This window comes from Macrobrachium rosenbergii, chromosome 7 (genome assembly GCF_040412425.1).
Source record: "Macrobrachium rosenbergii isolate ZJJX-2024 chromosome 7, ASM4041242v1, whole genome shotgun sequence".
Taxonomy (NCBI): Eukaryota; Metazoa; Arthropoda; class Malacostraca; order Decapoda; family Palaemonidae; genus Macrobrachium; species Macrobrachium rosenbergii.
This window is the reverse complement of record NC_089747.1, coordinates 18,212,838-18,232,500: the sequence shown is the minus strand read 5'-3', so window position 1 is coordinate 18,232,500 and position 19,663 is coordinate 18,212,838. Positions and strand designations below refer to the sequence as shown.

At 37.3% G+C, this 19,663-nt stretch overlaps 1 long non-coding RNA gene across 1 annotated transcript in view; it reads left to right on the top strand.

The window, feature by feature from the left end:
* Window positions 1-18,475: 18,475 nt before the first annotated feature.
* The window catches only part of LOC136840509 (uncharacterized), a 275,415-nt gene continuing 274,227 nt past the window's right edge, over window positions 18,476-19,663 (top strand). Inside the window, exon 1 of the long non-coding RNA XR_010853624.1 lies at window positions 18,476-18,720. This is a non-coding gene — a long non-coding RNA (uncharacterized lncRNA). The remainder of the gene's footprint in view (window positions 18,721-19,663) is intronic.

The window sequence follows — 19,663 nt, the reverse complement described above, 5'->3', positions numbered from 1 at the left end:
TTTATACCTCGAAAGCTCGTATAATAAAGAATGTTCTTCCTGGTCTTGGCAATATCATTCATCATTAAGCTATATATGTATATACATAATGTATATATACATATATAGCTATAAATATATGTATATTTATATGTATATGTATATATATAGTATATCTATAAATGTAATTATATATAACCTATATATATATATATATATATATATATATATAGAGAGAGAGAGAGAGAGAGAGAGAGAGAGAGAGATGAATGTTGCCAGGTTATTTATAAACACCGCTAGTGCCTTAAAGCATCTTCAGCAACGTACACAGAGAAACAAACAAAGATGAGGTATGAATCTTTTTCCTATTAGCCGGAGCGTATTACTCATAAGCCAATGCCAACGTTTCCTCTCGTCCTCGCAGACATTCTGGAGCTTCTTACGCTCCTTGTTTACTTGATCCTCCAAACGGAGCCACTTTTATTTCTGAGGGAGTTTTCGTGACGCGACGTATTTATGTATTTAATGTTTGCGATGTTTCTCAGTTTGGACTCCAAGATCTGAGACTGTTTTCATTCTGAATTCTAAACAAGGCCATGATTCCCATTTAGAATTCTAATGTCGTTTAGGAAATTCATTCCAATATCTACAGTTTTCTGAAAGATCTCATTTAAAATATTAAGACTGGTGCCTACACCTCCTTTAAGATTATTTATGATACATTTTTTTTAGAATTAACGGCAAAAATATTCTAAAAATCTAAATCTGTTGATAGATCTTATTCAGAATTCCTAGAACTAACAATGAAACTACATCTCGTTTAGGATTCTAGAATTGGTGATTAAACTCGTGTTGGACAGTCTTGAGACAGGTGCATTTCATTTTAGAATTGGAGACAAAACTATTTTTAAAATCTTAGACTGTTGACAGATTGTTTCAAAATTCCCAAAACTGGTAATGAATCATATCTGGAGCTTGAATATCGGCGATGACTTATCTATGGTATTCTATTGCTGATTATCTTATCGCCTGTGATTGTTGTGGTTCCCTACTTCAGCATTTTATTTTCAAAACGTGGTAACTGTCGTTAAATACTTTATATGCAGCTTTATTGTTTATTTTATTTTTTACAATTATTATTCATTATATATATTTCAGTGAAGACACCCGGTATTTTCACAGCTAGAACCAAACCTTGTATAGGTGAATGCACAGTCTCAAAATCACTTATCGTATTGCATCGATAATCATATTAATGATAATAATGGTGAAGAAATCCACAGTGGTGTAAATGTAAATGTATATTAGAAATATATCAACAAACGAGAGCTTTCTAGAACCTGGTCAGTTCTCCTTCTCAATCTGAGTGTCAGATTGAAAAGGAGAAGCGAGCTCTCGTTTGTATATATATTTCTAACATATATTTACATTTACGCCACTGTGGATTTATTTACCATTTTAGTGACTCATGCTGTTATGAGATTTTTATGAATGATAATAATTAATATCAATTATCCGTTGTGATCTCTAACCTCAGGTTAATTTCACCGCGACATCTGTTATTTTGGTTTAACCGGATGAACACTAAGGAATTTTTTATGAAGGCAAATTGACATGCCGTGCTTGCATGCTTCTTTCCTGGTAAGGAGGAGGAGTCTGGAAAGATTAATACGACAATAGAGACGTACTTAACGTTGCCAGCGTGAAGTGAAGAACCACGACATGAGACTCTCTCTCTCTCTCTCTCTCTCTCTCTCTCTCTCTCTCTCTCTCTCTCTCTCTCTCTCTCTGTGTGTTTTTAAAAGCAACTTGCTGAGTTACTTTTTGTTTTTCCTTGCAGACAAAAAATGAAAGAGAGAGAGAGAGAGAGAGAGAGAGAGAGAGAGAGAGAAGAAGTACTCAATGCCATAAAATGCGTTTATGCTGTGATCATAAAGTTCAATTTGCACTTACTTCAAAGTAAGTGGACTACGGCAAGTAATAATTTTTAAGCGGGTTAAACAGTATATAAGTTGTATTATGAAACTTCTAAATGAATATTTTTTTTTTTTGCTCTTCTCAAGCACAGATGAAAATGTATAAATTTTCATTATTCTTTAAAACTGGAAAATTCTTGACAAAAATTATACAAAAATTTACGTCATACTGAAAGCATGAAAATGATTTTTACCTTTTTCTGAAAACTAGGTCGAATCGTCACTATAATGAGAAAGTTTTACAAATGCCCTGTATGAATGATTTAAGAATGCATATACTATACAAGGTTTTCTTGTTCTCATACCTCTCTCTCTCTTTCTCTCTCTCTCTCTCTCTCTCTCTCTCTCATTGTTTGTTTATGCTTTGTTTTATTGCGGTACCTTATTCCTTCTGTGAGATGCGTTTCAAGAGGAAGAATCTTTAGCTTTGACATTCTGTAATTGGGGGAATGTAGGCTATTATGTTTTTCTGCTAGAGAGGTAGATATTACTCTTTTATTTTTAATCTGCAATCGTGTGTGAAAATATTCTCTCTCTCTCTCTCTCTCTCTCTCTCTCTCTCTCTCTCTCTCTCTCTCTCTCTCTCTTCTTCTTCTTCTTCCTAAAACCAGCATAATTGATACAACCACACGCTGTTCCTTTTCTACTCTTGTAACGCTTCTTCTCCCTTCCTCACGATAGCATCGTGCTCTGTAGAATGCTGATCAAATTACATTACACAGCCCTCTGATTCCACATCAGAGACCCAGTCTCAGTCGGTGAGGGGTCTGGCATGATGCCACAGTAAACACGTGTTGTTAATGTATTGCTCCCATACTCTGTTTTTTTTTTCAAGAGCGCACTGATATTCACGCACACAGCTGTATATGTATAGTGAGCGAATGGCTGCTTACTAGTTATTGGTCTTATACAAACCTGTTTGTTCCATACATATGGCCTGAACGGCATAAACTTAAGCAATATCACGGGATATACGCCATGGAGCGCATGGACAGTATACGACACTGAAGTAACTACAATGGATTTAAGCAACCTACTTACAGTATACCTCTTGCGCCGCAAGTGTCGCATTTGTGTAATTTAATTTGAAATATCATTTGAAAAATTTTTCATTAACAAGTGTGTACACGTTTAACAACGAAAACAAGTCAATTATGTTTTTTTTTGTGAAGGTCGCATTATTTCTGTAGTTTAACAAGCAACTAATTGATCACAGACACGATAACTTTAATTCAAGCAACACGGGTTAAGTTTTCCACACAGCGGAAGGGATTGTTCGAGATGGATATACTTGTGGCATAACAACAAACAGGACTACTGTACAAACCTTTTAGAAGATTACAGTCAGGTTTTTCTTATGTTACTGTCAATATCTAACCAAGAGAAACTGACAGATACGGAAGGTGCAACTAGGGATGCTTTTCTGTACTAAAGGAAGAACTACAGAAGAAGAGCTAAAAGTTAAGTATACCTTAGTTTTACCAGACCACTGAGCTGATTAACAGCTCTCCTAGGGCTGGCCCGAAGGATCAGACTTATTTTACGTGGCTAAGAAACAATTGGTTACCTAGCAAAGGGACCTACAGCTTATTGTGGAACCCGGACCACATTATAGCGAGAAATGAATTTCTGTCACCAGAAATAAATTCCTCTAATTCTTCATTAGCCGGCCGGAGACCATAGGGCGACTGGGAATTACCTCTTTTCGGCAAAGAACTGTGAGCGAAAACATTACTGCAGAAAAATCCAAGGATAGTGGTTCAGTGGAGACGACGTCCGGGAACCGAGATTACGTAAGGGAAAGTAACCAGCCATAAGAAATTACCACTTGAGTAAGGGGAAGGAAGAGAGATAACGCCATCGTTTGCAACAAAAACAAAAGCTCTGGTAAGCTTCAAAAAATACGAATCCAAATAATAGCGTGAGATGCGCGGACAGCAGGGCACAGTGCCGTGCTTAGCCAAGAACCTCTGAAATGTCAAGAGTGAAGACGCAGGATTCCCTAGGATCTCCTCAAGGTTCCTGAGAGTCAAATAGGAATACAGAGCTTCCAGTGAATCTAGATCAATGTATTAACTGTTTACGATCAGAAATAGCCACTTTGCCTATTTCGAGAAGAGTAGATTTTAAAAAACGGTAAGTACCTTATCATCTGTGAAAACCGGCCATTCTACACCCCATTACGACCTATTTTCTTATCACAAATTTGCACCTACATCTGCTGTCCTTTCTCTTACTTGAATCAACCCTTCCTTAAAGATATTAAACAATTTAGAAGACAATACACCCTTTTCTCTGCCCCATTTTACACCAAACTAGTCACTTTCTTACTTGCGCCTAAAAATTGTAACACAATCTCACATCCATCATAAAAATGTTTTATCACTTTGAATATTTAATGAAGCTTTATAAATTTTTTTTATTGATTTCATACGATAAGCTAAATAATGATCAAGGAGAAAAAATACGTTATGTTGTGCGTTTGAAAGATGGAAGAAAATTTTCATATTCATAAGAATGAAATAAGAAGAAATGTAAAATAGTTTAGTGTGTCGAGATGGGAAAAGTAGAAGAAGAAAAAAACTGACGATAAGAACTTGCACTCAAATCGATATCGTCAAGCCCTAATTAACATTCCTAAGTACAGTTTGAGGAATGGCTGAATAGTGTTTGGGATATGATTTGTAACTCCTGATCAAAAATGTGTTCATGTATAACTCGCATGAATAATATTCTCTCTCTCTCTCTCTCTCTCTCTCTCTCTCTCTCTCTCTCTCTCTATATATATATATATATATATATATATATAGTTATATATATAGATGTATATATATACACACACACACACACACACACACACACACACACACACACACACACATATATATATATATATATATATATATATATATATATATATATATATATATATATATATATATATATATGTGTGTGTGTGTGTGATATATAATGTCTGTACTACACACACACACACACATATATATATATATATATATATATATATATATATATATATATATATATGTGTGTGTGTGTGTGTGTGTGTATGTGTCGTGTTGTGTGTATGTACGTGTGTGACTGTGTGTGATATAAAAAAGACTGGTTGCTGGGGTAGTTGTTTTGAAGTGACCACTAGGATCGTAGGTGACGTAAACGCGATACCCCAGCCCAGCCAACCGAGCCGAGCCGTACGTAGTCCCCATATCCTTTCGTTTATGAGTGAGCTCGTTGTCACTGTCCCGTATGACGTCAGCACCGCCGCCGCCGCCGCCGCCGCTGCTGCCATTCGACGACGACTGTGACTGACTCATATCTCGCTGGCAGATCGAAAGTTTGTGATCCGGGTTGTGCTGTTGCAGGGGAGTCAGGCTTTTGGATGTTACCTCTTCTTGTCCGGATGTTTCGTGATTCTCACGCTGTTCTTACCGTTTTTTTTTTTTTTATTTCATTATGTATCAACATTTCTTTTGATCCTGACTGATGATTTATTGTACATGGAAAAAATCTTAATTATTTACTTGTGAATCGCGCAAGTTAAATGCGTTCTTTATGCTTTACTGGCATGAAAACTGTCACCAATCATTCTTTTTCGAAAGGGTTTGAAACTGGACTTAGTTGATTTACTGAATATGGACATATTCTTAATTTTCTATTAAAAAATTGCACAAGTAAAATTCACTCTATATGATTTACAGACATGAAACCGGTTTGCAGTCATTCATTTACAAAAGGTTTTAAAACTAGACCTAGTTAATTTATTGTACATGTAAATATTCTTATTTTTTTTATTTATAAAGTGTACAGGTAAAATTCAGTCTATATTTTTTTCGCTGATATAAAAACTATCAGGAGTCATTCTTTTTCAAAAGGTTTTAAAACTAGAGTTAGTTCTAGGTATTTAAATGCCATCTTTTCCTGGTCTTACTATATTGAATTTATCAAAGAAACACTTATTCATTTAAAATACTCTTTTAATTGTTTAGATACCTATGCATAGCACGGCATCCCACTCTTTGATTTAGGAGAGTCCGTCTTCCACACAAACAGCAATTGACTGTTACCCGAGCACACCCATGGGAGATGAATAACTTTCACTTATTTATTTATTCATGTATTTATTTATTCATTCATGTGATGTTATGTGATTCAAACTCTAAGGGGAAAGAGGTGTTTAGCTGAGATAATATATATATATATATATATATATATATATATATATATATATATATATATATATATATATATATATATATATATATATATATATTATATATATATGTGTGCGTGTGTATGTAAGTATGTATGTATGTATATGTGCGCGCACAATGTATACAAGCATGGTGATAACATTTTGGCTTCATGGCAACGCTGGGTAGTAACGGGGTTATTAAGTGCACAAGTATACCATTATATGCATATTTTGCATGGCGACAATTATCGTTTTGAATTAAAAACATCGTCAAAATGAGGAAATGAAGTACACAAACACTAAAAAAAAGCGATGTAACAAAAAAAAAAAACCTATAAATTCATATCATTTTATAAACATCCAGCCAAATCACATTTTCAGGAAACGTAAAACAAATAACCAAGCCAAAGTCATCCCTGGAACAAATCTGACCCGAAAATATTTTATCATATCTTTTCACTAGTTTCTATCTATTTATTTATTTCTTTTATTTTTGTCCGGGTATCGCCATCAACTGATAGCCCGCATTGACTTTGCGCCGGAATGCTAAAACTTGACACTCCGATAATTGTTTTTACCGATGGCGATACAGGTATTGACAGGGATAAAATTAAGCTATTTGTTAGCCATTCCTAACACGCCGAATTACGCCCAGAGAGGCTCTGCATTATTTCGCGGATTTCTGCACCGGCCGAAACATTCGCGAATTCGTGGTGTTCGTCTTTTTTTTTTTTTTTTTGCTTTCGTATTCTAAGTATTTATTACGTTAGAATATATGTTTGTATTGCCTAAAGTTTTTTTTTACAGTAGTGTAAATTGTCGAATCACTCTTGTCTAAAATTACCGAGGAACAACGTTTGTTTCATGATCACAGTGAAGAACACTACTTAAATCAAATAATGAGTGTATCTTTACATGCAGCTGACACAGGCATGTATATGTACACACACATGTGTTACAAACACGCACACACACACACACACACACACACACACACATATATATATATATATATATATATATATATATATATTAGTGTATTTTTACATGCGGTTGACACAGACATGTATATGTATACACACGTGTTACAAACACACACATACACATGTATATATATACATATATCGAGTGTATTTTTTACATGCAGTTGACACGGACATGTACATGTATACACACAGGTATTACAAAACACACACATACACACACACACACACACACACACACACACATATATATATATATATATATATATATATATATATATATATATATATATGTGTGTGTGTGTGTGTGTGTGTGTGTAAGTAATATCAAGAGGTCATCATTGTTTTGCCAATGGAAAGGATTTTATTATCTGCAGCACGACATATAAATCCGAGCAAGTGCATCGATAATCTTCGAATTGTTGAGAAGAAAGTCACGTGGTGTTAAGAACCTTAAGGATACCGAGTCACAATCTCAGTCACCTGCAGCAGGAGCAGCAGCATCAACGCTCATTTAAGACCTATTCTCTCAAGCAATACGTCACGTTTCCACGGAGGCAGACGGCAGACACATTCCAGACTCTTATTTATTTGCGAGTTACATCTCGCGCTTTCGCTCTTCGGGAGAGTCATCTATCTTCGGCCTAAAAGGCAAACTAGTTCCTTGTATTTTTGCGACGTTCCTTTTAAGGTTATCTTTAGATCCATTTGCAGATTGAGTTGTTGCATAAGCTCTCGCATTCGCATCTGAGCCTTCGCGCAAAACAGATTTTGGGAACAAAGGTCACCAAAAGAGAGAGAGAGAGAGAGAGAGAGAGAGAGAGAGAGAGAGAGAGAGAGAGAGAGAGAGTCAGTCATGGAAAGGTGATGCATCTTGCAGAGTCAAAACGAAAGAAAAAAAAGAAGAGGAATTGCCAAACATGAATGTTGCACGATGCTGGTGTATAAAAGGGGTTTGGGGAAGGCGGCGGCGTTGCTCTAACATTTCCAAAAACGAAAGAAAGCAAAAAAAAAAAAAGAGTCAAATGAAAGAGAGGAGCTGAGAGCTCTCTTACTCATGAAAATAGTCTTTGCGAATATCTGTCCAAAGCCTTCTCCCAACCCCTTCCCCCGAAAAAAATACCCACCTTACCGCCCTCCCCCAACCCACCAACCCCCCTGGCCATCTCCCTCCCCTCACGCTGGTGCTGGTCCGTTCCTCTGTTTGCCATAGTTGGTATTTTGATAAAACGTTTGCGTTAAATATTCGACTTTTATGTATCTATATTCAGGCAGGATGGATGAAAAGCCGCCGGATTTCTAGTTTTTGCGCCGCTCTTGATGGGATGTTCGGAGTTTTACCCATCCGACCGTCGAGTTCTTTCGTTTGTAAAGGTTTTCTCTCTCTCTCTCTCTCTCTCTCTCTCTCTCTCTCTCTCTCTCTCTCTCTCTCTCGTCTGAGTTTTATATGCATTGGCAATTTACGCTTTTGGGAAAAACGTTCGTTCGTTCCTACGTGCGTGTACTTGTGTGTATATATTCTTGGGGGAGAAAACTTTATCCCTAAAGACCCGAGTAGCTTCAGAGGGAAACAAAAAGGGCTCCAGTCCTTGTTAGTTTTCTCCTCCAACGCCAGGTCCAAGGACGGTGTCCTTCTACTAACAAAAATGATGAAATAAAACAAATAAAAAACCTGACTTCCTTGCCACATGACAATTTTTTTTAGAAGCGTCAATAGCAATTTGTGTTCTAATTTTTTATTCTTTATGCAAACCCGAGCTTTCTGGACATTAAGGGTCTTACTTCCATATACCTTCAGCACTCCAGCCTATCCTTTTTTGGTGAAACAGACCTCATCCTTGGTTATACACACACACACACATATAAATATATATGTGTATATGTATAACAATGTCTATATATATATATATATATATATATATATATATATATATATATATATATATATATATATACATATATATATATATTTTATTTACATATATATATATATATATATATATATATATATATATATATATATATATATATATATATATATATATATATATATGTATATATATGAAAATAAGAAGGCCATAAACACTATTTAAACGTTGAAACCATATGTTTCGGGCACTTGTTTCTGTGCCCCTGTTCACTGGTAGAATATGGGCAGGTGGAAAGTTACAATGGTATATATACAAAAACATGAAGGTGTGGCCTTAGGCCTCCGATGTTATGGAGGTGGCGTTTCTTAGAAGGAGGAGAATGACCAAATTCCTAGTGGTTTTTGGCCTCATTAGCTCCCGTTTGGCGATGGATCTGGCAGTCGCGTTTCTTGGGTCATCTTCTTCAGGAGGGGTTTGAGGATTAAGGTGTCGATGGCGTCCGATTTCCAATGTCCTCCTGACACCTTAATCCTCAAACCCCTCCTGAAGAAGATGACCCAAGAAACGCGACTGCCAGATCCATCGCCAAACGGGAGCTGCTGAGGCCAAAAACCACTAGGAATTTGGTCATTCTCCTCCTTCTTAAGAAACGCCACTCCATAACATCGGAGGCCCAAGGCCACACCTTCATGTTTTTTTATATACCATTGTAACTTTCCACCTGTCCATATTCCACCAGTGAACAGGGGCACAGAAACAAGTGCCCGAAATATATGGTTTCAAAGTTTAAATAGTGTTTTATGGGCCTTCTTATTTTCATATTACACTGTAGTATTACAGGAAAAGACATTCATGTATATATATATACATATATATCCATTGTATAGTTCTGTTTTCTCACATTTTCGCTACATGATCGAATCACCTTCAAACACCGATTTATCTTTTTATTGCGCAAGTTTCTGAATGTTCTTCGAGTACGTCTCACACACCTGAAGCTGAATGAATAATAGGCAATGGTTGTCTCATTAGAAGATAAGTGACTGATCGAAAGTAAAAAAAAAAAAAGAAAGTTAATAAATTTTATGGGGAAGACTGCCTCATTTCAAGAAACGGCAGCTTTCTGAAAAATATTGTGGAAAACTTGTAAAAGCAGGGGCAGCTGTTGAGAAACCACATTCCGAACGCATGCACAAGCCTACAAAGTTAAATTAAGATGACATTAAAAAACTCTTGCAGCGCATAGACAATGCAATGGAAACCACTCAACGCCATTTCCTCATCCACAGGCAGCCTTATTCTGGAAGGAGAAAGGAAGTGATTGCCAGTTTCCGCATGGCTTGCACAAAACATAGCCTCCGAGAATGAGAATCTCCGGTACTATATTCTCTAGGCATTACTCACACATTTTTGTAACCCATTATCGCTCGCATCAGACTCTAAACTCCTTTGTAAGTTGAGTTCATTGCTTGTGCAACTAGAGACAAACTCGCGAATAACTGACGGCAAATTGTTATCTGTATGTTTATAGTATTCAGTACAAGCGATAAGGAATTTGAGGAACAGTAAACAAAATATTTACACTCGCATATACACACATGAATATATACACACATGAATTTACAGTATATACTTATATATGTATAGATATATATTTATTTATTTCTATATATATATAAAAGTATATATATACGTATATATATCTATATATAAATTTATACATAGATATATATATAGAAATGAATGAATAAATAAATATATATATATATATCTATATATATACGTATATATATTCATATGCATATATGCAAGTGTAAGTATTTTGTTTACTGTTCCTCAAATTCCTTATCGCTTTGGTGAATACTATAAACATACAGATAACTATTTCCTGTCAGTTATTCGCGAGTTTGTCTCTAGTTGTACAAGCAATGAACTCATTTTGCAAAGGAGTTGAGAGTCTGATGCTAGCGATAATGGGTTACAAAAATATATGTGTGTGTGTGTGTAAGTGAAACAATGTTATAAAATTTTTATAAAATCTTTTCGTTGTGGTTTATAAGAGCCCTAATATAAATAATTATGAGTATCAAATTTTATGCCTTATATATTTAGATAAGGTTCATTTTAACTTGCTGCTGTAGCCAGAGAGAGAGAGAGAGAGAGAGAGAGAGAGAGAGAGAGAGAGAGAGAGAGAGAGAGAGAGAGAGAGAGAGAGTAGTTTGACCTCATACCTGCATTTTTATTTTCACTATTTAATATATTAACTGTGTAAAGAACTGCCGAGATGATGACTTGGGTTCTTTGGCTTAAAGTACCACCTCACGGGAAAAGTGTCTTAGACTCCTGCAAGTGTCCTAGTTTAAATGCGGACATCCACTTTGATTGCTAACTGGCCCTTTAATCCTATGATTCAGCTGCTTGTCAGTCATCTAATGAGATCTGTATTTATATATATATTTTTTTTTATTCAGGAGGTCAAAAAGCAAGAAACGGGAAGGCAAAGACCAGAGCGATTGATATCCAGGTCAAGGTTCAAAGACAGCAAGGCCAAAACTTCAGAAGTTCAAGCGAAAATGCAGTGCATTACCACCCTAATGTTATTCTTCTTGCATTTTAATATATTTTTATTTATTTATTAATTTTTTTAATAAGTGGGATCTCATCTTTCTGTAATTCCCTTAACTTCCTCTTACTTCTTGCTAATGAACACAACATTCTTTGGAAGCTTGAATTTCAAGTCAAGGCCCCTGTGGGCTTGTTCCATATGAATAGGTTTCATCTACAGAATAATAATAATAATAATAATAATAATAATAATAATAATAATAATAATAAAAATAATAATAAGGAGCAGGAAAGTTGGGAAATTGGGAAGGAGTGACGTACGAAGTCGCTTAAGAGGTAGAGAATAAAAGCACACGTACACACACGCACACAAACAAACGCGCAGAATTATGGCCGACAAAATCACCTGCCCCAGCATGGCTAGTGGTCAGGAAGCGATAAGATCTCTTATACCACGTCGGTTTTTAGTGGCGGCGCGTCTGGACTTTTAAATACTGGGCTAAGTGATTATATCGGAACTTTATTCAATGCGGAGGTCCCACGGGTCAAATTCTTTTACACCATTAAAGTTCATTCATTGTTTGTTTGTACTGAGAGAGAGAGAGAGAGAGAGAGAGAGAGAGAGAGAGAGAGTCGTAGATTTCCATGATAGCCATTTTGAGTCCAACTGGTTTAAGCCGTATTTGGCTCTTGGTCAAATATTAGCTACATTTTCTTTGCAAAGGCCTGACCTATATTTACCCGTACGCTTTTTTCTTCTTCTTCTTCTTATTTGCATTCGCAGCCCATGCTCGACGGAAGTAGGCCGTTAAAAAGGAAACAAGCCTAATAAGTCTAATAACAAGCTGTCCCGTTTGACTCCCGTGGTGCGGGTGAATGCAGTTCTTGTATAACAGTAAGAAAGCAGGTATTAAGTTATTCTGTGCGAGGATCAGCGCGTGATCAGCTTAGCTTATCGCTGCACCGTTACTCGGACGTTATTCTGTACTGCTTGTAACTCTGGTGCTCTGTTATAGTGTTCTGTGGCGGTTTACAGAAAAGCGTCAGTTCTAATCTTTTAGCCCTCACATGTCTACCCGCAAACCAGTTTAGTCACTCCTGAACACAGGTCAAGTACTTGAACATCAGAAGTATGGAGTTAGGAATCGCTGTTGTTACATTGAACTGACCTCGTGCCCACGCAAGCTCTTTCTCCCTCAGCTGCACGTTCGGGACTCCATCTCCCTGCTGTAATCTTTAAGATACACGTGATAAAACCGTGTTTGGGAATGATGTATTATACCGAAATTGATAAGTGAGCACGATCGTATCGCTAATGAGCGATGGAGCCACGACTCGGTGTTAGGTTACTGTTTATAGAGAATTATATTTCTTCTTTGAAAAAGGTGATAATTTGTTGCTTGGACGTTTCTTACGCCTATAGACAAAGGTTGGTTAAGGAAATGTCAACGAATGCAGTTGTATTGCCATAATGTCAAAAAAGTGACCGTTTGTGTGCTATCCAGGACGTGTATTTTTATCATAGTCGCGCATGTTATAGGTAATAATTAAACCTTTTGTGTGATTATTGCCTTTGCTTGGCTTTACAAGGAACTATTGGTTCTCCCTGGCATTGTACATCAGGAAAGTATTCTCTTTATGCTTTAGTATTTATTCTTATTATATTGCTGTCTACAGAAAAGAAACCAGTTTCTCTGAAAATACAGGTAGAGAGGAAACTTTCTTAAAATATTCTTTATACCAGTTATAAAAGGTCACAATCAACATTTATAAATTTATCAAAGACCACAAGAAGTTGACATTAGTAAAGTCGTCGGTTTTGTGGGTTCGCGTAATTGGTCAGTTGTCATCTTTTTTTTATTATTATCATGAGATGACAAAAGCGAGATATGGATTGAATTATTCAGTAAAAGGCTGTAGCCTACATCCAGAAATAGACTCCGCGTTTTGACTTGGCTCCGTCCAGCTCCGAGCCACCATCTCTCACGACTGATGCATTATATATCCCGATCCGAAATTCGGGACGGTAAATAACTAAATAACTTCTGCAGGGTTGAGGCTTGCTGTCGCTGCTATTTCGTTAATCACAGTCAGTTTTGGCACTTGGGTGCACTTGTTCCTGTTCCTGAACACATTGCTACCAAGGAGTTCACCACAGCCCTTTACCAAGCACTTCTCTTCCTTGAGGTATACATGATATTGGTGCTACTCTGGCTTGTTATCTGCGCACCACCTACTCTGAGGTGCTAGTACTAAACATGGCGGAAGTTCCTTGTGACACCGTGTTTAGTACTAGCCCCTCGGGGATCAAAGTATTATATACACCCATTGCTATATTGTGTGGTCGACAAATTATATTAATAAACGATATCCTCGTGCAGCCGTCTACTTGACATTTGCTATGTGGTGTTTAGTACTAGCACCTCGCAGTAAATGACTCGTAGATAACAAGCCAAAGTAGCACCCATTGCACGATACCACAGACACTGGCACTTTCTAAAGGAGCAATATCCAGGTAACACAGATTATTACAACCTCAGTAGCAGTCCCCCTCCGTTTAGGGGCATTTCCTTCCCCAAGGTTCACAGTTTTCCGGGATTCGATGAATTAGAATTCCAGGCTAGTGGTATTTCCTAAGGTAGCAGTGTGCAGGTAGTTTCATTTATTACTACTGTGGTAGCAGTCTGATCTCTCTCTCTCTCTCTCTCTCTCTCTCTCTCTCTCTCTCTCTCTCTCTCTCTCTCTCTCTCTCTCTCTCTCTCTATATATATATATATATATATATATATATATATATACTGTATGTGTATATATATATATATATATATGTGTGTGTGTCTGCGTATGTGTATGGGTATTTGCTTATCATAAGTTTTCTTCCTCCCAGAAAGAATGGGTTTACAAGTTGTTACCTTTGCAGGTCTCAGTAGCTATTCGAAGAATGAGTTTGCGTGTTCCATATCCTCATATATATACCCGTTAAAGAATGTATTACTGCGAGTTTTTATTTTAACCGATATTTTCTCTCATTATTCACCGACTAGGTCGACGACCTAAAATTGGTTGATAAATTTAACATCGTAAAGTGGAGTCACAAGTGCAATAATCGACACTCCAGATTGCAACAAATCAGGGCTAAGGCAGATGCATTATTGTCATTACGAGCTTGTTGGCGGGCTCTATGCCCGCTGGAAATCGGCGCTGCTTCTCCCCTACCTCCCGATCTACTACCTACCCCACCCCCCCCATCCGGGGCGGACAAACAGGTTTGCAGGAGGAGGATGGATGTCTCCCCTACCCTCCCGATCCCCAAACTACTCCGCCCTCAGCCGGGGCGGACAAACAGGTTTGCGGAAGGAGCGTGGATGTCTCTCCCTACCCTCCCGATCCCCTACCTATCTCGCCTCCACCTTGGATGGACAAACCGGTTTGCAGGGGTGGGTGGCTATGTCATGTCTCCCCTAATGTTACCCGGGGGAGGAAAAACAAGGTCCACTCGGATTTTATTATTTTAAGTTACTCAGTAGATGAAACCTATTCATATGGAACAAGCCCACAGTGGCCACTGACTTGAAATTCGAGCTTCCAAAGAATATGGTGTTCATTAGGAAGAAGGAAGAGGAAGTAAAGGGAAATATATGATTCCGCTTACTGATGAGCGTTTCTTAATAAACCGACGTGTCTTAATCATCCTTCCAAAGTTTCCCTTGAATTAGTTGACATAATCACAAACGATGTAAAAGTCTGTCAATGAACGATAAATCTTTGATGGTTCAAAGCCTCCTTTTGGGAAGATGAAAGACGGAGACCATCTTTTTTTTTTTTTAACAAAGGCTTTTTATTTATGACCTAACATCTGTGGAGTCTAAAGAGCCCCGACAAGGGAAAAGGTCACCGCTGGCAATGCTGTTGCTTGGCGATTTATTCCTGGGCGTCTTAAATTAACTTTGTCAAAGGACGAACTTTTTTTTTTCAATGATTTGGTTTGTGCCCGATGGCCTTATATATATATATATATACACACACACACACACACACACACACACACATATATATATATATATATATATATATATATATATATATATATATATATATATATATATATATATATGCATATTTACACTGATGGACATTTTTTCGAAGTCTTTTGTCAGACGGGGATTTTTTTTTTTTGTGCGCTAACATGAGCTTAAACAAACAAACACACCCATTTACCTTCTGATCTCCAGGTAGACTTAAGGGCCACTCAGAACCTTAATTCTCCGTCCATGGGGACGGTAACATCGGGTTTTGCTAATGAAATAGATTACCCTTACGGCGGGGGATCCCAGGTTCGATTTCTCTGCGAGCCGGAGCACTTCAAGTCCGTTTAAATCTCACTGTGGCTCTGTTAACCTTGCAGTGAGTTTGTAGTTGACTGCCAGTGAAGACGGTGGTATACATTTATGATGAGGAGAAGAGTTTGGTGCTAAAACGATTTACAGATACTGTGAAAGCTAACACCCTCCAGACCCACGCTTCTAGGGGTGAAAGACACGCCTAGGATATCTGTCTATCCATCTATCTATTTATCTATCTCTCTATCTATCTATAAATATATGTATACACATGTGTATACATATACGTATACATATATGTATACACATACATGTGTATACATACGTATATGTATACACATACATGTGTATACATATACATGTATGTATACACATGTGAAGGAAATGAGCATAACATACAAATATTTATCAAAGTTAGCTGAAAAATCAGTATCTTAGTTTAGTGGAAAGATACAGATTTTCTCTTATAAATTGGAAACGACTGCTAAAACCCAATTTTACACAAGACTGATATGCAGAACAATATAATTTCATATTTCAGTCCAACTATTACAGCAACAACCTTGAAAGGTACTTTTAATAAATAGACCCATTTGTGCGGGTGCACATTTAGTTGTGTTAGCCTCAAATCCACCCATGTATGTCAAAAGGAAAATCGCAGAAAAATAAGCCAAAGGCCAATGGTGTCAAAGACCAGTTCAATCTGACAAGCACTACAAGCATTATCTGTCATCTTTAATATCTTGCAGTTGCCTCACCCTGCAGTTTTTTGTACAAAGAACATATGATAATGGAAATAAATGTGACTAACAATTTAAAGTTAACGATTCAACGTTGAATAATCAAATATAAAGTAAAAGCGTACCAAAATTCAGATGCCAAAAAGTAATACCCAAAGTTCCCCTATAGCGTTAATAAGGGCCGTACACACGATCAGTATTACTGTCATTATTTTGTGTACTGTCAGTAATACTGACGGTGTGCGTAATATTGAAGTACCATCAGTACCACAAAATGATGGTAACTGACTTCAAAATCCAGTCATCAGTATTTGGGCGGGCCTTATATTACTGATGGTGTGTTTGTACTATCATTCCCATCAGTACTATTCAGGCTGCTCTGGTAGTTACAATGGCAGGAAAGGAAGAAGGGAAAATGGATCTTCAGGATTTTATTCTATTATATATCGTCGCTTACCAGAGTTGTGGGATATTTGGAGTGAAAATTATACGAAAAGAGACATGCTTTCTCTTTATTCCCCATTTTACTAGAAAAGTATACCTTAATTTAACCAGACCACTGAGGAGCTGATTAACAACTCTCCTAGGGCTGGCCGAAGAATTAGACTTATTTGACGTGGCTAAGAACCAATTGGTTACTTAGCAACGGGACCTACAGCTTATTGTGGAATCCGAACCACATCATAGCGAGAAATCAATTTCTATCACCAGAAATAAATTCCTCTAACTTCGTTAGCCGGCCGGAGAGTCGAACTCGGGCTTAGCGAGTGCTAGCCCACAACTCTACCGACTCGCCCAACGAAGAGCTCGCAATAGCGACAACCTCTCGATGTCGGTCACTGAATGTACTGACACTTCACTCAGTAATAAATACTGAAAGTGTGCTCAGTGTACTGACAGTACCAAAATAATGACAGTATTTTTTAATGACAGTAATACTGATCGTGTGTGCGACCCTTAAGATGGACTCTTAGGCTGGGCGTGATTCAAATGCTACGTTGAACAGTAAGTTAAAGCTCAATAAATGGACGGCCAAGGATGGCCAAAACGTAGTAGAGTCTTGAGCAATCTGCGTGAGACATAAGGATAGAGGAAAAATTCGCATTACCTTCACACACACACACACACACACACACATATATATATATATATATATATATATATATATATATATATATATATATATATATATATATATATACACACACACATACACACACATCACCACTGGAAACAAGTCTTGACGTCATTGAATAAGAAGCCACATACTAGTAAACAAAACTGAAAAGCAAGCGTACTTTCAACAAATGAAGAAATTTTTGTCCATGAGACTTTTTAAACGTGACCAAATTAAACTCAGAACTCATGCGCATTCGTACTTGCGTGAAATAACCCATTGAACGTGCGTGATTTAAATTTTGCAATAAAAAAAAATATTGTCTAGTTAGCTGTACTTTGGCTGAAGTGCCTGAAAACACTCGTGTGTCGCCGTTCTGAGGTACTACTTCCCGCATCCATAACAGATGTGCAGCAGTCACTTTAGACTAGAACATTTTGTCTTCTTTTAAGGTGGCACTACGAAAGTAGTCATACTTTTATTTGTCTCCAATTTGCTGTCACTTTGTAGATCCCTTGGCGGATTTTTTTTATTAATATTGAATAACAATTGCCCCTATGTTAACTGACTAATAAACCACATTCTATCAACATGCATTTGACATATTTCACTCAGACCCGAACGCTGTTTTTGAGATCCATTAACCTCGCCAAGCGGCCAAACGCGGTGATTAGTTTCCCTGTAGCCAGTGAAAGGGAAGAATGTTATACGCTGTTCCTCTTGTCAGTACCTGTTTTCGTGAAAATTGATTTGACTCGAAGGCAAATTCTTAGGAATGATTCAACAGTACTTATGGGAAGACGCAATACCGTAGCAATAAAATGCTCTAAACGTTAACGACACTACCTTTTTTGATGAGGGAAGTTAACTCAAGCTGAGAGCCGCCAAATGCCACCACGGTCGGTTGACCTGGGGGAAGAACCCTTCGAACCTAGAAAGGTCAGTACTTGCTGAACTAGTGATATCAGGGAACGATTTTTAGCGAAACGATGTCCTCTTGGCCAAGCTGCTGAAGGGCAGCCTCCAGTTTCCAAATTCCCTGGGAGATTTTACGAAAAGGTAGAGATTGTGCCACGGTACGGCTGGGCTATAGGGTAGCATGGTAAGCCATCTTGATTATCCTAAGTAAGCGGTATAATTGGTGATAAATGAAGTTATTACACATCCACAATTTGTCGTTGGTAATAAATGAACACAAAACAGCAATATAAAGGCATAATTTTAATTACTGGAGAGTTTAAGTTCTTAGGCCTATAGGTCCGAAAGCCATGAACGTGCCAACGGTATTAGGCCGAGCTAAAGATGGGTTTGTTGGTTTAGTGTCTGAAACTCATGGATACTTGTTATTTGGACATAAACCCCCATCAACCTGTATTGTTTTGCGTGAACATAATTTAGGTTTTAACGGTTTATTGGAAATATCCCTGAACTAGCATTGTGTCTGTGAAACTTGCTTGGAAAAGATTCCATAAACCCTTGCCATAAGTTGTACTTGGTCAATAGCTTCCAGAGCTAGCAAAATCCAAAACAGATTTTCTCAGACTTTATAAATATCGATATAGCCTATGTGCATTAGCAGAACAGATTATGCCTTCGACCCCTGGCATTGACAGTTTTGGAGTAAATTGCATATACTGTCACATCACGCCCTTTTTTTCACCATCATTTGCTGTTCAAGATGACAGGCCATAGGCTTAGCGTATATTTAAAACTGGAAAATGTTTATACAGATTCAAGTCATCAAGGTTATAGTTTATTTCTGAATTATGCAATATAAGGTTGATCATGTTTCCATACTGTTGGAAGACGGTAACAACCCTTACCTTATCGTTATATTTCCCCGCGTAAACGAGTTTGTCCATCTTTGGGACATAGTGCGTCT